Below are 19738 nucleotides of genomic sequence, written 5' to 3'. Positions count from 1 at the left end.
AATTCCTAGGAGTTTCTTGAATTTGCAACAATAACTATCACTTCAACTTTTGGATTTTCAGTGAATTCTTTTAGGTAAGTTATTGTCAGTATAACAAAAAATAAAGATGGCATATTGGTTTTGTCAAAAAGCACTTCAAAGAAGCATTTACAGTAAAAAAAAAAAAGCCTTTATTCTTGCACTTGGAAGCCACATCATGAAAGCATAAAATAAACTGCAAAGAGTTCCTGCATTTCCCAGCTGAAGTGCGAATATTCCAGCACTGGGAATACTTAAAATATCAGCTATAGTCCCCAGGAAACAGTGGGTTAATATTTTAAAGTATTTGTGGGTGCTACTGCACTTCCTGCAGCACCCGCAATACTTAAAAAAACATTCTGAGGTTCCGCTGTCCAGATTTAGGGTACTATCAGCAACAATATATATGTAAGGTGGCCCATGAATGACGTTATTGGTGCGCCTCTTGCTAGAATCAGTGAATAGCAAATGAGTGGCTCCGGCCACCCTTATTTTATTCGCTTTTTAATATTTGTTTTTATCTTTGCCGGATGTCTTAGTCCCACCTTGGACGCCCAAGGATTAACTTTCCATTGGGGGAATAAGGGGAGCCTCAAGGCCCCACGCCCCACCAGCTCCTTGCAAGGGGTCCCATTCCACGGGTGGATCAGAAGCTGGCAAACAGATCTATTGTTTTTTTTAATCTGGGGTGCCCCATTGCCCACCTAGGCTCCCACACCATTTTTTTTATTGGGAGCTGCAGGAAGAGGCCCATGGCTCTCACAGCCGACCGGCTCCTCTGTCGGCACCCAGCCCAGGTCTGGCCTCGGCCGGCATTGCTCCCACCCAGCGGGAGCAGCTTTTCTTTTGCTTCTACTGGGTGGGAGCAATTCTTTGTTTTCCTGCTTGCAGGAGTGGGGGCAGGGAGAAACTTTTGTGTTCCCACACGGTAGGAGCTTCTTTTTGGTCCCTCCAGGTGGGTACACATAAGAATTCTGTGCCCTTCTCTGTTCACTCAGAGGCTTAATTATGAGAGGCTTACACCACTGCAGCATCACATTTTTTGAAGCTCTGGCAGTGCAAGCTTCTCAATGATATCTATCATACCATGCACAGCCACTCTCTGTGGCTCTGCATGGCCTCATAGATAGGGAGTTAGATAAAATCCCTGCCTTACCTTACTCTGTGTCAAGCAGGCACTCCATCAGCATTTCAGTGGGTTTTCCCACGCAGCACCCAGGGATTTTGATGCTGCCCTAAATGTACCTAATCACGTAAACCTGGGGCAGTGCCAAAACCCTACGCCTCCCCAGAGCAGGCATAACAAGGAGAAATAGTTGCATTTCTCCTTGTTGTTTTCTACTTCTATGTGTGCTGCATTATGCATGGTGCAAGGGTGCGTAATTTTTTTTATAGTTTTATATAGCGCAAACTAGACCCCAGACATCGGGTATCAAACGGCCAGATTCATCAAGCTTAATTTCGCTCGCAAAGGGCCAGATTCTGAGAATCTGGCCCTTTGCAAGCGCAATTTTTGCATTTGGGTTTCATCATCCCAAATGCAAAATTCGCTATTAAAGAATTCGCACATTTGCGAGGAATTGCATTTAAGGAATCTCTATTTGAGATTCCTTAAATGCAATTCATGAATTATTTTCAAATTGCGAAATCGCAATTTTGGGCCGCTATTTACCGCGAGGTCAAACCTTGTGGTAAATAGCGAAAACTTAGAAAAATGCATTTAAATGCATTTTTCTAAGTTGCATGTTACACACACACATGTCCTTTGGACATGTGTGTGCGCAACACCAATGTAGATTACATTTCAGGTGTGTTACAGGGTATCCTTTGGACACCCCTGGCACCCTAGAAATCGCTTCCTTATTTGCGATGAGCTAATTGCTAATCGCAAATAAGGAATGACTCCCCTTTAGCCCATTTAGGCCCATAGGAATGAATGAGGAGTTATTCCTTATTTGCGATTAGCAATTAGCTAATCGCAAATAAGGAATCAGTGGGAATCGCAAATTCAATTGCGATTCCTACATGAATCCCGTTTTGCGAGTCCTTAATAGCGAATCCTTAAAATTCACTATTAAGGACTCGCAATTCCTTACCTTGATGAATCTGGCCATAAGTGATTTGCCTAGAATCACGGGATGTTGGCTGTCGTTGCTGAGACTCGAAACCGGTACCCCAGCTTCGAGGTCGACTGCTCGAGTCATGAGGCTACATCCTCTCCCCAAAGTACATTAGTGTTAGGCAGCAAATTGTGGGCCAGTAAAGGGGGACAGGGCAGGAATGCAATATATTTCATAAATATGGTTCATTCCTGCTTTTTCACATTGGCGTAGTGCAGCGGAGCAAGAAGACTTGTAGCACTGCCCTATGCCAATTCCTCATAACTGAGGCCCTCAGACTTCTCTGCCTGATAAGAAGAAATTGTAATTTTTTTCAGGATAGGGAACTGTGTCCTTGAATTCTTAAATGGTTATCTTCACATGGAGGTGGTGGCAGCCAACCAGAAAATATCTCTAGATCTGTTGGCTCCATGGATCCTCCACGGCAGTGCCGTAGCTAAGCCTTCTGCCGCCCATAGCAGTTCCAGGCTTCGCTGCCCTGCAGCAGCCGTAAGAGTGGGAGGGGCGGTGCTGTTGAACAAATCCAGTGTTTGCAGTCCCCCAAAACCCGAGCCGCCCGGGGCGCATGTCCCTCTGCTACCCTCTGGCACCTTAATTACTCAAAAACACTAAACGGAATTACACCAAATCACAAAAAGCGCACTTTCTGGGCCATGATATTGGTTTCTGCCAAATTGGGTGTCATTTTGTTTAACGGTTTTGGCTGAAGCGGAGTCTAATTTTCCTATGGAAAAATAAATTAGGAAAACGTGTTTTGGTACCCTCCTACTTCTTGACCCCTGCTTGATGGGCTACCCCAAATCGTTCCAAGAAGGAGCTGAGGTGGAGAAACTATTTTAAAAAAAAAGTTTTGTGAAGAATTATGAAACTATGCCAAACTTATCAGCAAACCAAAAAATGTTTTGCCTATGAAAACATGGGGCCCTATTTATGTAGGTCTCTTTTAACATGGGAAAAAGTGACGAAACGGTGGCGCAAAGCTTTCATAAATGAGGCCCATGGTCCTTACTATAACCACCCAGTTTATTTGATGTGTGTTTATAGAAAAAATATATTTAATGAAGTTCATTGCTTGGAATACTATCTGGAGGTGCTGTTCGTCTTTGATACACCTAAGCCTTATGTAATTATCATTAAAAAAAGTAATCGACCTTTTTCCGCTTTAGAGTTTCTTTGCTTCACTTTTTCCTCATTTGCAAGCAGGGACGTACACTTTGCCTTCCTTTCCTAAAGTTTTTTGCTGCTCACCACTGTTAAAGTGCTCCCTCTTCCCAAGCACCTGCTGCCACCAGCTGTTAGATCGCCTTACTCAAGCCTTTCCTGCCAAGTGAGCACATGCGTTCAGCAGACACCTCATCTGCCCCCCCCCCCCCCCTCTAGTTCAGCCTCTCTGTTATTGCAATTCACAGGGATGCTCGTCAGCTCTCTCCCAGTGGCTGCCTGCGGCATCTGCATTCTTTTCAGCACCTGAAGAAACAGGAGTTGGGGGAGGGGGTTATTTCCCACTGAGCTCCGCTTCCAGTGGCCCAAGGAGGAAGCAGCGTCAGGCACCTTCGAAGAATAAACATTCCCAGTTCCGTGTCTCTTGCAGGAAGCTTGTACGATGTTTACTCAGCAATCACTAGGGATAATCCGCGACTCAATAAGCAGTTTAGAGGCTACACATTTACTACCTGTTTTGAATCCAAGCATGACCGACTCACTCCTTCAACAACAAGCCTTTATTACTATTTTAAAGCCCCTTCTCATAGTGAGCTCATGTCAGTATTTTAGTTGCCCATCTAGTTGCTTGCCACTCGTACTGCTCTCATTCATGTTATGAGAGGACAACTGAGTTACATGAATGAGAGCACTATGGGTGGCAAATGGTGTGTGGGAGCACGTGGTTTATACAGGTATTATGGGCCCAATTCACAGAACTAACTTAAGACAACATCCTAAACTTAACACTTTTGGTATTCACAGAATGCACTTACTACTTTTGGTATTCACAGAATGGATTTACGACTACTAACCTTATGTCTGCACTTGGCCCGGAAATTCCTACCCGGTGGTGGAGATTCATGCCCAAAGGTGGAGATTCCGGCCCAGAGGTGGAAATTCCGGCCCGGTTGTGGAGATTTTGGCTGTGGCTAAGTCTCTGCCACCAGCTGGAATCTCGACCTCCGGGCCGGAATCTCCATCTCCAGGCCGGAATCTCTGCCACTGGGCCGGAATCTCCGGCATGAGTGCGGACGTAAAGTTAGTAGTCGTCAATCCATTCTGTGAATACCAAAAGTAGTAAGTGCATTCTGTGAATACCAAAAGTAGTAAGTACGTGCTGTGAATACCAAAAGTAGTAAGTTTAGGACTTTGTCTTAAGTTAGTTCTGTGAATCAGGCCCTATGAATTTATTTATTTGAACCCTGAGAATACTCAGTTCCAAGCACAAGAACGTTATCTTTGTAAATGCCACTGAAAAACCAGCACACCGGTGCCCATCACTCTGAGGTGTCTCTAATTTAAATGCACCCGATTCATAATGCCAGCGGCACAATGCGCTCCTGCGGAGTTTACAGGGGCCTGGTGCTTGAGGAGAAACAAAATGCAAATTCACCTGAATAACACACGGCAGTAAACAAAATCAAAGTGGAATGGTCAAAAATGCAGCAACTGGGATGCTTTTTATAAGTCAAAATTGTTCAGATTTGAAGTTTCACTTGCAATTTCTTATAGCAGTTTTATGTATCGCGTACGGAACTTGAGCACAAGTTACATTACACAAGAACCAATTCATTTTTAGGCACTGGGGTATTAAGGAGCATATTTATCACTGTTTTGTGTCTCCATTGCAAGGGCGACACAAATCCTAGATGAGATTTACCATGCCACGCAAAGCCACCTTGAGAAGCCCTTCGTTGCTTGGTAAGTCTGGAGTAACGCAAGGGAGCGCAAGTCACTGCCTTGTGTTACTCTACCCAGGGAGGCGTTCAATAGGTGGAGCGTTGGTGTTTCCATGAATCACCCATGGACTCTGAAGCATTCCCAGATTTACCAATACTGATAGACCTGGGAATGCGTCCGAATGCTGTAGAACCAAGAAAAGCCCACCTCAAGGAGGAGTGAGGCCTTGGCGTGCGGGAATCACCCGAGTCTACTCTTACCCTCCTTATATAATAAAGTGGATCCGTAAACCTTCGTCTGCAGAGAGAACCACCTTTATTACAATAGCCCGGGCTATGTAACCGAGTCCCAAGCTAGTCAGAGACAAAACCAAGGAGGCTGCTGCTTTACTCCACAGCGAACTAGCCTTATGTACATTTTTACCCCACTCTTTTGGCATTCAGTCCAGTGTTCAATCAGGGCGGTGTTTGTAGTTGATGACCTGATCAAGGCTCGACATTCAGACCATTGTTCAATCAGCTTGATCAAGGCTCGGTCAGTCAGACCATTGTTCACACAGTATGATCAAGGCTCGGCATTCAGACCATTATTCAATTAGCTTGATCAAGGCTCGGCGTTTAGACCATTGTTCAATCAGCTTGATCAAGGCTCGGTCAGTCATACGATTGTCCAGATAACCTGATCACGGTGTCAAGGATGTTTACCAAGCAGTGAGCAGAAGATGAAAAAACAAGCTTGTTTACACAGGGCGTAAGTGTCTCGTGGCTTTCTGTTGATAAATTGGCTAACTGCAAAGAACAGGGGGGCTTGGGTATGTGATAGTTTTGAGCGTAAGCAGAAATGGAGGCTGTAGGCAGGGCTTTGTCACGAGATGGCAAGGAATGGAGGAATGTAGGAAATAATAGGACCTAGTGAAAACTCAATTTCTTCAATGCAATTTCTCCTCAGGGGAGGCATAATGCGGAGGAAAATGTTTATTTTACCTAATTATTTCCTCTTTCTACAGGTGCTCCATTTTGCACATTATGCACAGAAAAGAAGAGGGAAACCTTATAACCCTCCAGAGCCTGGGCTACATCACAGAACATATATTAAAGGAAAATAGCTCTAGCAGGATGATCTGAATTAAGCAAGCAAACCACTTTTTCTTTGTGGTCTCTGGCGAAATAACTCGCCTGCGGTGATTATTTCATGTTCACAGACAGCTACAGAAGCAGTAAAACAACGACAATTGTAAAGGTATTGCTGTGCAAAATTGAGGAAAACAGCAGGATGGCATTATTCTTCAAAATGTTTTACTTGATTGAATCATATTTCTAATAGTCAAATAGTGATTCACAATACATATATTGATATTACTAAATCAATTCAAGGTAACAAACAATGGTAACAAAGAATAAAGACAAAAGTATAGAAAAAAATCTAGAGAAAAAAAAATTGGTGAAATAGGTATACGCAAATGACAGATAACGAGCCCTTCTTTGGGCTGAAACTTAATAGACCGACTATAGAAACCAACTAACAATTCAATGTAGACCAATCAGTGTACTTTGCACATTAATTGGATGCAATAATAGTTGTATGGATTAATCCGGATGAATTTGTCATTTTCTTAATGATAAACAGTATTGGTTCTAGGTAGTAAATGTCGACATGTTTCGGCCTCTCAATCTGGCCTCCTCAGACCAAAGCAAGAAAGAAATTCACCAACGTTTTTTAATATATAGCAAATGAATAACCCTTGTAAAATTGTTTTGACATGGAAAGTGACTTCACTAATGACATCAAGTGAGTGTGTTTAAGAGTTTATGGGTGTTAAACTTAAAAACTAACCTACAACAAAAGTTAAATTCGTTTATCCTGGGGGTGTGAGGGGCGAGCTGCAGTACCTGCCTGGTACAGATAAGGAAGCCCTTATTCTCCAAGACATTATGGCAGCAATTCAAGGGGTGCACCCAGCCCTAGAGAATTAAGTCAACATGGTTACCTAAGCAGTCACACTTTTGCATGCAGATCTCTGTAACGTAGGTACTTGTTTTAAAGTCACCAAGGACTCTATCACTGAACTCCAGTCTACTACTAAGATACTGGAAACTCATGTAAAGAAACTCTGTGCTACCACAGCTATAATGAAGCGAAACTTGAAGACTGAGGGGCGCGCACGTAGAAGCAATGTCAGAACCCTAGGGGTATGTCAAAAGAGCAGCGACACTCGACCAAGTGCCGGCCCCCTGGGCACAGCCGCGCACACAAGTGTGCACCAAATCATGACCCAAAAAATGCATGACCAACAGTCCTTGAAAAAGCACCAACCAACAATCCCTCAGGTTCTCCATTGGTGATGCTCGCCTCACAAACCGTTGATAATTTTGCCCCGTAGCTTCAAAGTCGTGAGCTCTGCAGGTTTTTTTTCTTACTGCAGAGTGTTCCATTTTCCTGTGCACTCAACACTTTTGTAGCCTTTTGGATTGAAATGGGCACTTTCATTTGAGGTTTCTTGATTTGTTAGATGAATAAGCCTTTGTGGTTTGAGGTATAAAATGGTCATTTCACCTGTATCGTGTGGGCCATTACAGGCTTTCCATGAAGCCCTGTTCTATGGTACTCTTCAGCCTTACCTCAACCCTTGTGAGAATGTTCAGTGGTCTAACTACTGTCATGCAGCAGGTGAAGTTGTACTGGGGTACGGTACCCGGCTACCGGCTACTCCAACAGTCAGACCCATCTATATTTAATGTGAACTCTTTTCAGAGACTCAAAGTAGGCATACAATCTACCCTCATCCGAACTCTGTGGCCCCCTTGAAACACACCAGAGGAGCCAACTTTTGAACAGGTGCCCCTTAATCACCTTTTCTCCAGTATGGAGATTTCAGCTTAACACTGAGAACAGACAGTCTTTTAAATCTGAGTCTGCCTTACCTCATCCAGATGTGTCCTGCACTATCAGAAGCATTCGATTAGGTACATGAAGCTGTGACACGGGGGTACCATTATTCGAAGTGAAGCAACTTTGATTAATAATTCATCAGTGCCCCTGTGAGTTTAAGGAGGAAGGTGGGGTGGTGGGGGGAGATTTTAAAACAATCTAAGCAATACAGCGCAGTCCCCCGTGAGGCTCCGCTGCGTTGCGAGACAGGGGGGGGAGCAGAAGAGTTCCATATTTGCAGAAATATGGCTCACTCCTCCTCTTTCCCTTTTGCCGGTACTGATTTCAGCTGCCAGGAGCCAGGCTCATACCTTTGCGTCATAGTGCTAGGGTGTGTGCATGAGTCTTGCATAGGTTTTTTACAGGAAGAGTCCCCTTCCTGTACAAACAACTATGCCTAGGCCTGATCCAAATCTTTTCCGACTTTGTATGCATGCCGCACAGTGCAGTGCCCATGCAAGATTGAAAAAGCACAGAGAAATGAAAGCATTTCTACTGTTTGCGCCTCCTTTGAAGGGGCATTACCTTTTTGCGCAAAACCATGTCTACCAATCTTTGTAAATATGCTTTTGCATCGAAAGGGATAGGTGCTTGCACGGGACTGCCCATGCACCACCCATGTAATGCCCCCTCAGCGCTAAGGAACTCAGGGGCATATTACCAAGCAATAGCGATAATTATCGGTATTGCTTGGTTAGAGACAAAAATTTACCGCTGAGCTGCGGCGATTTTTAGCGCAGATAAACCTTGGTATTACCAAGGTTTATCGCAAATGCGATAAAAAACGGCTGCAATGCATGAATATCGCTGAAAAGTCAGCAATATTCATGCATTACTGAGCTAATGCTCTTAGCCATGTTATCCACCTACCATTGGATAACATGGCTAAGAACTGCTCAGGGCAGGTGTTAGCTTTTGGAGATATTCGCGCTTAGCGCGAATATCTCCAAAAGTTGGTAATAGGGGATAGCAATGTTAGCGACTGTTTCCAGTCGCTAACATCTTGGCACGCCCACTTTGCATGTCATTAGTGATAAATATCACTGACATGCAAAGTGGGGCCCAAGATGGTCGCTATCTCCTACTAGCTGTCGCTAACTGGCGTTAGCGACAGCTAGGTAATAGGGAGATAATTTTATCTCCGCTTTCTTGGCTTTTAAAGCCAAAAAAGCGGAGATAAACCCCCTTGATAATATGCCCCACAAAGCAGTGATACAGGCTTTTTTTGCACAACTTTGAGGGTGCTCTCCAGAGTAAAACAAGTTTTGCACTGGAAAGCAAAAAGCAAAAAAACATTTTGTGCTGGTTAGCTGGAAGTCGAAAATTGGACAATCACTGTGGGGTGGGTAAGAATTTTGACATTCAAGTTGCCTTAAAGAAGTGAATATTTGCGCTGCGAGGGGGCTAAATTCGAGTAGTCGTACATGCAGTACGAAAACGGAAAGACAGCTGATGATCAGGGGGACACAAAAGAGACATAGCTCCAGGGTTGGAGCAGTAAATTTCACAGCAGGTTTGGGAGACAGGCAGACATGGGTGTTGTAAAGTTGCAAACATTTCCTCAACCAAGCTGTGAGAAGTATGGTTTAAAGATAACTCACGAGAAACCAGCACTTACATTTGATTGGAAATGTTATCAGTTAGCAGGAAAAAAAGAGTATAAGGCATAAACATAGGAAAGTGGGAAACTGTCAACTAGAGTGAGCCAAATATGTGAGATCTGTGTAAGAATGTATTTACTTGACAAAAACTTTGTGTATCCCTACCATAGACGTCATTTAGATGTTGCAAGGGGTCACACTGCGACCCCTGGCTAGTCCCTTCCTACTCCTGACACTGCCCTTGCGACCCCTGGCCTCAAGTTGCGAAGACAGCACCATTTTCCTGTTAGAAATAAACAGCTTTGGGACTTTCCTCTGTATAAGAGCAGCTGCTCCAGGCTGCTGGGGACTGTACACTGTTGGAATATTACATTGTTTCAGTGTGTTCCATCAAGTAAGGTATTGCTTAGTAACTCTGCCTTTAATGCCACCTATGCCAAAAGCTCAACCAAGAGCAACTTTGCTTGTCCTGGAGACTGTGGATTCTGGTATGTTTCATTGTATTGGACTGCATCTAGGGTGGCCACCTTTCGTAGAGAGTAATACTGACTATTTGTTCATGTGATTAGAAAAGTTTGATAGGCCAAGATCTACTGATACTTAAATAGGAGGCTGTGAAAAAAGCTTTTTGTGAACTATGCTTTGTATATATTTATAAATTGGTAATTTTACTTCTGTCTGCTCTATAAACAAATAGGATTAGTTCAGAAAGCTCTAAAACAGAAAAAGTGCGAGCTGTTTTTTCTAACTTTTCACCGTCCTTGGTAATATATAAGCCATGTTGGAAACATACATGCAACGTTGCAGCCCTAAATGCATCAAAGAAGGAAGGAATCACAAGGACTCATGTCAGTAGTCTGCGCTGGCTTATTTTTATAATGTTGCATCAACTTCTGAAATGTCACTTCCTGTAGCTAAGTCAGGGCCAAATGTCACAAGGTGCCAATGTCTGTGATGTCATTAGGGCTGAAAAGCATGTAAAGTCTCATCCTATGATGTGATGGACGTTTGATGTCGCTCTCACTACCCCTGCCATTCTGGTAAATCGACGTCTATTATCCCTACATGCGTACCAGAAATTGGACGTATCAGGAGGTGACAAAACAGAGTCTATCATAGTCTTGGTATTAGGAAATGCAAGCATTAGTTGGTTGCAAAAGAAGAGCACAAAATTGTCTTCATCATGTCTTCCCAGATAGAGCGAGAATGCAAATGTCAGCCATCACCAGATTGGAAATCACAGAACAGAAAGCCTGGAGTCATGGAGTGAACCCTTCACTGAACCCTTCACTGAGACCCTAGAAAATAATTGACTCCCCGTCAGTCTGACATGCTCACTTTGGAAATTCAGACAGGAGGATAAAGACCCACTTCTTCAAGAAGCAAATAATTGAACACCAATTGGCACAACCCCGGATTCACTAGTAATTGGCCCGTCAACTGGATCCCCCTTCTCACTTCACTTTTCGCTTGTACGTGCTTTTGGAAGTATGTGTCCCCATTCCCAAGATACCTCCTATGTCTTCACTTTGTTCTTTCCATAATAATTATTAATGTGATACAATACAGTCTGAGGTTACACAAACATGTAAATTAGCACTTTTCCCTATTGATGCCTGATCAGTAGCGGCTGCTGCTGGACGGGGGTGGTGGGCTGGGGAGGGAGTGGGGATGGTGGGGGGATGAAAAGGACAAAACAAAAAACACTTCCCAGAGTACATCCGACTGCTGCCTAGCCTACGTCCTTTTAATCTGCTTCCTGGAGTCTGCAGCAGGAAGCACCTGGGCTCCCAGGCTCCACTAAAACAAACACAATGCTGCAATTCAGTGTTGTGATTGGTTTTAGCGCTGTGGTTCGACGCTCAGACAATGATTGGGAGCCTGGGCATGTTCTCCACCCACGCTGTACAATACAGCCGGTGGAGAACATGGCAAGTGCGTATGATGGTTTGGTCAGCCCAAGACGGCTGGCCAAAGTGTCATGCGCACTTAGAGAATGTTACCACTCCTCCCCCTGCAGTGTTCTGGCATCACAGAACCCAGCACTGCCTGCAGGAAAAGGAAGTGAGCCACTACAATAGGAAAAAAATAATAATAACATTGTGTTATTATCTTTTTATTTGTTATTTTTGAACTGCTTGGAGAGCAATGGAGCGACGCTTATCCGCCTTAGCAGAGGAGCCACCCCTGTGCCTCATTTCAAATGGAGTTTTATCCAGATGATTGCTCAAGATATACCATAGCTAGCCCAAGGAGGACTAACCAGCTAAAACCTTTCCAGCAGGCAGTAATATAAGGTCAGCGTGAGAGCTCCAATGGGATATGTCTGCTGCATTCTCACCCACTCATTACATTACGTCCAATGCTATATTAATCAATCAATCAATCAATGCATTTGTAGAGCGCACTACTCATCCTTGAGGGTCTCAAGGCCCTAAGAGGGACGGGGGGAGTGATGCTACTGCTCGAACAGCAAGGCTTTGAGAAGTCTTCTAAAGGTTAGCAGGTCCTGGGTTTGTTGCAGTTGGATGGGGAGGGTGTTTGTAGTGATGTCATAGTTACCTTTTTGGAGTAGGATGCGTCCAGTACCCTGATTCTGTTGGTTAGAATGTTTGTGCTGCGCTGTTCCACGTATGTCAGTTGGTCCTCAGCTGGCGTTGGTGGAACACACTTGCATGTCGCTCTGAGAAACTGTTTGTTGTGAATATACTTCTGTTCCTCAAGCCTTCGGTGTCCGGTGTTACTATATTTCTTGATGACAACCGACAGCCATATGTAGTGACATAAGAGTGGCAGGGAGCATGGCGTCGAGGTGGGAGAATGATCTGCCACCGGTGGTCGTCCGGTGGATGCGTGGAACTGTGGCGAAGGCGAGGTCAGCGGACCAAAGCTGGCGGTTGGGGTGTAGAAGATGAGTCGTTTGTTGAGGTATGCTGGTACTGGAGTGCTTTGTGAGCATGGGTGAGGAGCTTGAAGTTGATCCTCTTGTTGACTGGGAGCCAGTGCAGGTCTCTCAGGTGGGCAGTGATGTGGCTGTGAAGGGGGATGTCGAGGATTAGGCGTACGGAGGCTTTCTGTATGCGTTGAAGCCTTTTCTGGAGTTTGGCCGTGGTTCCCAAGTAGAGGGCATTGCAGTAGTCCAGTCTGCTGCTGACGAGAGCCTGGGTGACCATCCTTCTGGATCCGGCGGAGCATGCAGAGGGTGTTAAAGCAGGAGGAGGAGACTGCGTTGACTTGCTGGGTCATTGAGAGCAAGGAATACAGGATGAACCCAAGGGTGCATGCATGGTTGGAGGGTGTGGGTGCAGCTTCCAGGGCGGCTGGCCATCAAGAGTCATCCGAGGCAGAGGGGGTGGAGCCGAGGATGAGGACCTCTGTCTTGTCTGGGTTAAGTTTCAGGCGGCTGTTCTGCTTTCAGTTGGTGACAGCCTTCATTCCTTTGTGGAGGTTGATTTTGTAGTTTGTGGGGTTCTTGGTGAGTGAGAGGATCAGCTATGTGTCGTCGGCACAGGAGATGATGTTGAGGTTGTGCGAGCTGACGATGTTGGCGAGAGATGCCATGTAGACGTAGAAGAGGGTAGGGCTGAGGGATGATCCTTGGGGCACGCCGCAGATGATCATGGTGGCTTCAGAGCAGGATGGGGGGAGGCGGACCCTCTAGGTTCTGTTGGATAGGAAGGAGGTGGTCCAGGGCCTTGTTGCGTATTCCTGCATCGTGTAGGCGTGTGCGTAGTGTGTGGTGGCAGACAGAGTTGAAGGTGGCCGTGAGGTCCAGGAGGATGAGGGCCATGGTTTCGCCGTAGTTCAGTAGGTCCTGATGTCATCTGTGGCAGCGATGAAGGCAGTTTCGGTGCTGTGATTTCAGCAGAATCCAGATTGGGACGGGTCCAGGATGTTGTTCTCCCCGAAGAAGTGGGTAAGTTGCCTGTTGGTGATCTTTTCGATGACTTTTGCCGGGAACGGAAGCAGTGAGATGGGTCGGAAGTTCCTAAGATCCTTTGGGTCTGCTGTGGGTTTTTTGAGTAGGGCGTTGATATCGGCTGCTTTCGGGGAAGGTGGCGGTCTCGAAGGAGCTGTTGATGATCTTCCGGAGTTGGGGTGCGATGATGCGGTTTGCTTTGTTGAAGATGTGGTGAGGGCAGACGTTGAATGGTTAGCCGGAGTGGATGGTGTTCATGGTCTTGATGATGTAGTCATTGTTGATGTGGTTCCAGGAGCTCAGGTGGTTGGTGAGGCTCTGGGGGAGGGTGGGATGCGGTGAGGCTGCGGTGTCAGTGGCTGTAGGGAGGGTCTGGGAGTTGAAGCTGCCGTGGATGTCTACGAGCCTGCAGTAAATGAAGGTGGCTAGGGAGTCGCAAAGATCTTGCGAGGGCGGGATGTCATTGGAGCTGGAGCTAGGGTTTGAGAGTTCCTTCACGATGTCGAAGAGTTATTTGCTGTTGTGTGCATTGTTGTCAATGAGTCCCTTGACGGAGGTCCTTTGGATGGCTCAGATGAGTTGATGATGCTTGCAACTGGAGTTCTTAAGGGCTGCGTGGTTGTCCGGTGTCTGTTCGCTGTGCCACTTTTTCTCGAGTATTCAGCAAGTCCACTTGGATTCCTGGAGGTCGGTGGTGAACCAGCTGGCTTTTCTGTCGGCGCACCTGTTTGAGGGGTTTTAGATCGGGGCAAGAGTGTTGGCACAGTCATCGATCCATTGCCAGAGGTTGCGAGCGGCTGTGACAGTGTCGGTGGTGTCGGTTGGTGGGTCTCGGGTGAGGGTGGTGATGAGCTGGTCTTCAGTAACCTTGTTCCAGCTACCGTAGGGGATCCGTTGCGGGTGGTGATGCGCGGTGGGTTTTTTAAGGTGAAGTGGACGCAGTGATGGTTGGTCCTGTGGGGTTAGGTGGAGTGGCTGAAGGACACGTGGTTGCTGGCAGAGAGGATGGGGTAGAGCGTGTGTCTGCCGGTGTGGGTAAAGGTCCCGACAAGCTGTTTGAGTCCGAGGTTGGCAAGGTTATCGAGCACAGCGATGGGGTTGCTGTCGTTGGCATTCTTGAAGTGGAAGTTCAGGTCTCCGAGGAGGATGTAGTCTGTGGAAGCCAGAGCGTGCGTGCTGACAATGTCGGAGATGGTGTCAATGAACTGTGGTCGGGGCCCCAGAGGTCTGTAAGCGAGTGTTCCTCTGAGGGTGGTGTTGGGGTCCGTGTGGATCTGGAAGTGCAGGTTTTCGGTGGTGCTGGAGGTGTCTGCTGTGCAGGTGGAGACTCTGAGGGTGTTTCTGTAGACAATGGCGATTCTCCTCTTGGTCTGTTGGTGCAGTCCCTTCTGGCGATCTTGTAGCCATCAGGGATGGCTATGGCAATGTCTGGTGCTGAGGACGGGTTCATCCAGGTCTCAGTTAGGAAGGCGATGTCCGGGGAGGCTGAGTCGAGTAGGTCCCACAGTTCAATAGTGTGCTTGTGGACGGAGCGGATGTTGAGTAGTATGCATCTGAGGTGGTTGCGTTCTGCTCTGACGGGTTGGGTAGGACGTGCAGATGTTCGGCAGCTTGGGAAGCTGCAGCTATGGCAGGTGAAGGGTTCGTGGGTGAGTTTTGAGCAGGTCTGGAAGCAGTTTGATGATCGACCAGTGTTAAATTCATGGAGAGTGTTGGTGTCGTAGCAGCAGAGAGCGTTGTGGTGTTTGTGAGGGCCAGGGGGTCTGGTGTTGGGCGCGGCCAGGTGCGGACGGGCGCAGACAGACTTGCCTTGAGCATGCCATTGGCGCACCAGTGGCATGACCCCGCAACGGTTATCATTTAAGTTGGGGAGGGGCTTGGAGCTGGGAGGCGGGAGCGGGACGGGTTGCAGCGGGAAAAACAGACGCAGTACCAGCATCAGGGCCACTCGGGGAATGCCGGTCGAAAATAAGAGAATAAGTGAATAAGCGAAAGTACAAGAATTACAAGCGCAAAGCAAAAATAAGCAAAGTAAGCAAGAGCCCAAAAGAATTCTAAGCCTAGGACTCAGCAGGGTCACTTTCATCATAGGAGTGCTTGCTCCCAGACCTCGTATGACTGCCCCTCTTTGATTAGCAATCAATCAAGTACAACAATTGTGCCCCTGCCTGTCAAATTCATATACAGCTGAAAAGATCTCGGATTTGGATTTAGTGATTCTCACGGTTGCCTGAAATCAAAAGATTTAGGGGCATATTACCAACAACTAGCGATAATTATCGCTATGTTGGCTTAGCGGCAATATTTTTATCGCCGAGCTGCGGCGATTTTTATCGCTTAGGAACCTTGCTATTATCAAGGTTTATCTCCTAAGCAATAAAAATCGCCTCAATGCATGAATATCGCTGAAAAGTCCGCGATATTCATGCATTACCGAGCTAATGCTCTTAGCCATGTTATCCACCCCCCATTGGATAACATGGCTAAGAACTGCTCAGGGCAGGTGTTAGCTATTGGAGATAATCACGCTTAGCGCGAATATCTCCAAAAGTTGGTAATAGGAGATAGCGATGTTAGCGACTGTTTCTAGTCGCTAACATCTTGGCACGCACACTTTGCATGTCATTAGTGATACATTTTTCTGACATGCAAAGTGGGGCCCAAGATGGTCGCTATCTCCTACTAGGTGTCGCTAACTGGTGTTAGCGACAGCTAGGTAATAGGGAGATAATTTTATCTCCGCTTTCTTGGCTTTTAAAGCCAAAAAAGCAGAGATAAACCCCCTTGATAATATGCCCCTTAGATCTTCATTTCGAGTGGGTATTTTTTTCTATACCTGGCCAGGGATTGGAGTCTAAAACTAATCAATGCATCCCAGTAATTTTACCCAGATGCATTTCAGTAAGTCATATCTGCTGCAATTTACCATTGTAAAATGCCTAGTAAATACCTAAAGACGCTGATTACATATATGAAGTCCCATTTTTTTTAAAGGCGAAACATGTGGTAGGTGGTAACTATTGCACCTTTCATGCTCAGAGCCCCGGGTTATCGATTATCAAAGTGATCCATAATTACGACATGATCAGTGGGGCCTTTAATAATGCGGGCGTTTGAGGACTGTTTTCTCCTGTCTCTTCCATAAATTTCCTTGTCATTGATCGCAGAAGAAACTTTGCCTTAAAATGTTTGCTTTGTTATGGGATTCCTTTGATTTCTATTGCTGTACCACCCTGCTTCCCCCCTTGTACACTACGCTGTCCATCTGGTATTGTCCAATGGAAACAGTTCAAGTTATCATTGGAGATGACGTGGTGTCATTGGGAAATGTTCCTGACGTCCTCGGCACACTATAACTAAACGGAAGCAGCTGCTGGGGCTGCCAACCTCGGCCTCAGCGCTCGACATTTCATGGAAACTTCGTGTTTTCTTTCGGAGACTTTTGTTGGGCGGCGCGTGGGATTATGAGAAAATTGGATTTTGCATGACATGAAAATGCAGAAGTAATTGATTGCCCTTTTACTGCGAGGATTCAAATGCGATCCATACGGCCGAATCGCGGGTTTGAAAGGGAGGGCGGCCCCGCCAAAAGACTGCGGAATGTTGGCAGGTGCCTCGGCTGGCGTCTTCGCAGCGCTGACTTTGCCAATGGAGCATTGCTGCACATTCTCAAGGAGAGAAAAATAACTTCGGGGTAAGTGCCTGAGCTGTGACTTTCCAAACCACTATACCTCAAGTCACCCATTTCCGTGAAGTCTAAACTTGGCATGGTGGGGTGTGAAATTGATTATTAAAAAAATGCATACTTTCAGGAAAATTACATGAAATTATGCACAAATGCAGTACGCGTATCTCGAGTATAAATTAACCCCTTCGCTGCGGCGGCTATTCCGCCGCAGCGCTAAGGGGGCGGAGGGGCGGGCGGCGCACCCATGCTGGTGACGGAACCGCTCCGTCACCAGCCGCGGTCGCGCTGTGCTCATGACAGAGCGGTTCCGTCATGGCCCCGCCCGCTTAATGGAACGCTCAGCACAGGCGCGGAATCCGTGGCTAGCGGGCCGTGACCGAACCGCTCCGTCATCAGCACAGCGCTACCGCGGCTGGTGACGGAGCGGTTCCGTCACCAGCAGGGGAGGGGTTAAAGGGCAGGGCATAACTTGCTTTCAAAGGTCTCTCGAGATAGCGGTAAGGGCACAGATTGGAAGAGAAAATGTCTCCTACATAACATTTTCTGCGTAAATTAGACTTCATGAGACATTTTCTGTTCAAGTTGGGATAGGTTGTGGCCTTTTGGCCAGAGCTGCCGCTTTTTCGAGCTGGGGAACCAGGTTCGAACCTCGGGTCGGCTCAGCTTCCTGTGATTCTGGGAAAAAAAACTTAATCTCCCCGCGCCTACCAAAAACTGAATGTGTCCTTGTGAAACCTAACTGGTGCTCATGTAAAGCGATTTAATACCTTCGGGTCGAGTTCGCGCTATATAAATCTGCAAAAAATAAAAAGTCAGTTTCTGGTACGGATACAAAGACACAAAGCAGGGCTCTCCAGAATCATCTCCAGCAGTGCTTAATTTGAGCAGGTGCTTTCAGGTGCTAAGCACCTGCACTTCTTTCACAGGGCCGGGGCTACAATTTTTGAACCTGCAGGTGGTGGTCTCAATATTAATTGTTCAATTCAAAATAGAAAGAATAACATACATTGCATGGTGACTGGCTGGTAATGTTCATAGGCAGGCCGGCATACGCCTGTCCAGGCAGGCATGATTGTGGATCACCACGTTAGGGATGTTGTTATCACGCTGATCACAAATCCAAGAAGTCATCGACAATCTATGGCTTGCATTCTATTCCCCGAGTCTGCTGCACCCTGCCACTGCCTGACCCTAAGCCTTCCATTGGATAATTGTAGCTGGGGGCCGGCTCATGACAGAGTTGAGGCAAGGAAGCTGCAAGAGCGCATTTGGAACTTGGGAGTGAGGGATCTTGAGGAAGAATAAATGAAATTAAGTGTGGACTTTCCACTTGTTGCGTAGCCAGAGTAGCATATCCGGCAGCCCTGTATTGCTGCTATCCTCAATGTGCTCGTTGCGGCTGTGGCCTAACACAACTTTTGTGCACCATGGCCCCAGCATGGTAATTGCTGAGCATGAGTGAGTCCAGTAGGCACCACAGCAGTTCTTACCGGCATTGGCAGCATTACGGCTAGGGACAATGTCTGTGCTGTAGCAGGCAGGGTCATAGCAAACTGAGCAGTGGATGTCGATGCCGTTGCCATCCCTGGATCTACTAATTACAGGCAGCACATGACCTGCTGTGCTCAAGCAGTCACCTGTTCCGCAATAAACCCAGTCATATCACACTGATTAAAATATGCAAAAAAACATTTTCATCTGGTGTACATTTTGTATTTGCACTCGGTGTAGGTAAGAAAGTATAACACGTCATCTTCCGCTACTTTAGGAATGACAACAGGAAAACATAGTGTTCAAAATAGCAGGGACATGTACAGGCTGATGACAGAGGTCACAGGCAGCAGCAGTGTTAGAGATGAGAGACAGCAAGAGTAAAGAGAAGTCAAGTCAAGTCAAGTCAAGTTAAATTTTGTATAGCGCATTACTCACCCAGAGGGTCTCAAGGCGCTTGAGGGAGGGGGGGGTACGTTATTTATCAAATAACCAAGTTTTGAGTTGTTTTCTGAAGGAGAGGTGGTTTTGTGTAAGGTGGAGGAGGGTGGGGAGAGAATTCCATGTTTTGGCCGCTAGGTAGGAGAAAGATCTTCCTCCCATGGTGGATCTTTGGATGCGTGGAATCGCGGCGAGGGCTTGATTGGACGATCGTAGTTGGCGGGTGGGGGTGTAGAAGGTCAGTCACGTGTTGAGGTATTTGGGTCCTAGGTCGTAGAGGGCTTTGTGTGCGTGGGTTATGAGACGGAACGTTATTCTCTTGTTGACGGGGAGCCAGTGGAGGTCTCTTAGGTGACCGGATATGTGATTGTGGCGGGGGATGTCAAGGATGAGTCTGGCGGAGGCGTTCTGAATGCGTTGGAGTTTTTTCTGTAATTTGGCTGTGGTTCCGGCGTAGAGGGTGTTTCCGTAGTCCAGTCGGCTTGTGACAAGTGCTTGGGTGACCGTCTTTCTTGTTTCGGTGGGGATCCAACGGAAGATCTTTTTGAGCATACGTAGGATGTTAAAGCATGATGATGAGATGGCGTTGACTTGTCTGGTCATCGACAGGGAGGCGTCTAGGATGAAGCCCAAGTTGCGTGCGTGGTCC

The sequence above is a fragment of the Lissotriton vulgaris genome, chromosome 2_1, assembly GCF_964263255.1.
Source record: "Lissotriton vulgaris chromosome 2_1, aLisVul1.2, whole genome shotgun sequence".
Classification (NCBI taxonomy): Eukaryota; Metazoa; Chordata; class Amphibia; order Caudata; family Salamandridae; genus Lissotriton; species Lissotriton vulgaris.
Note: the sequence above shows the minus strand (reverse complement) of the source record.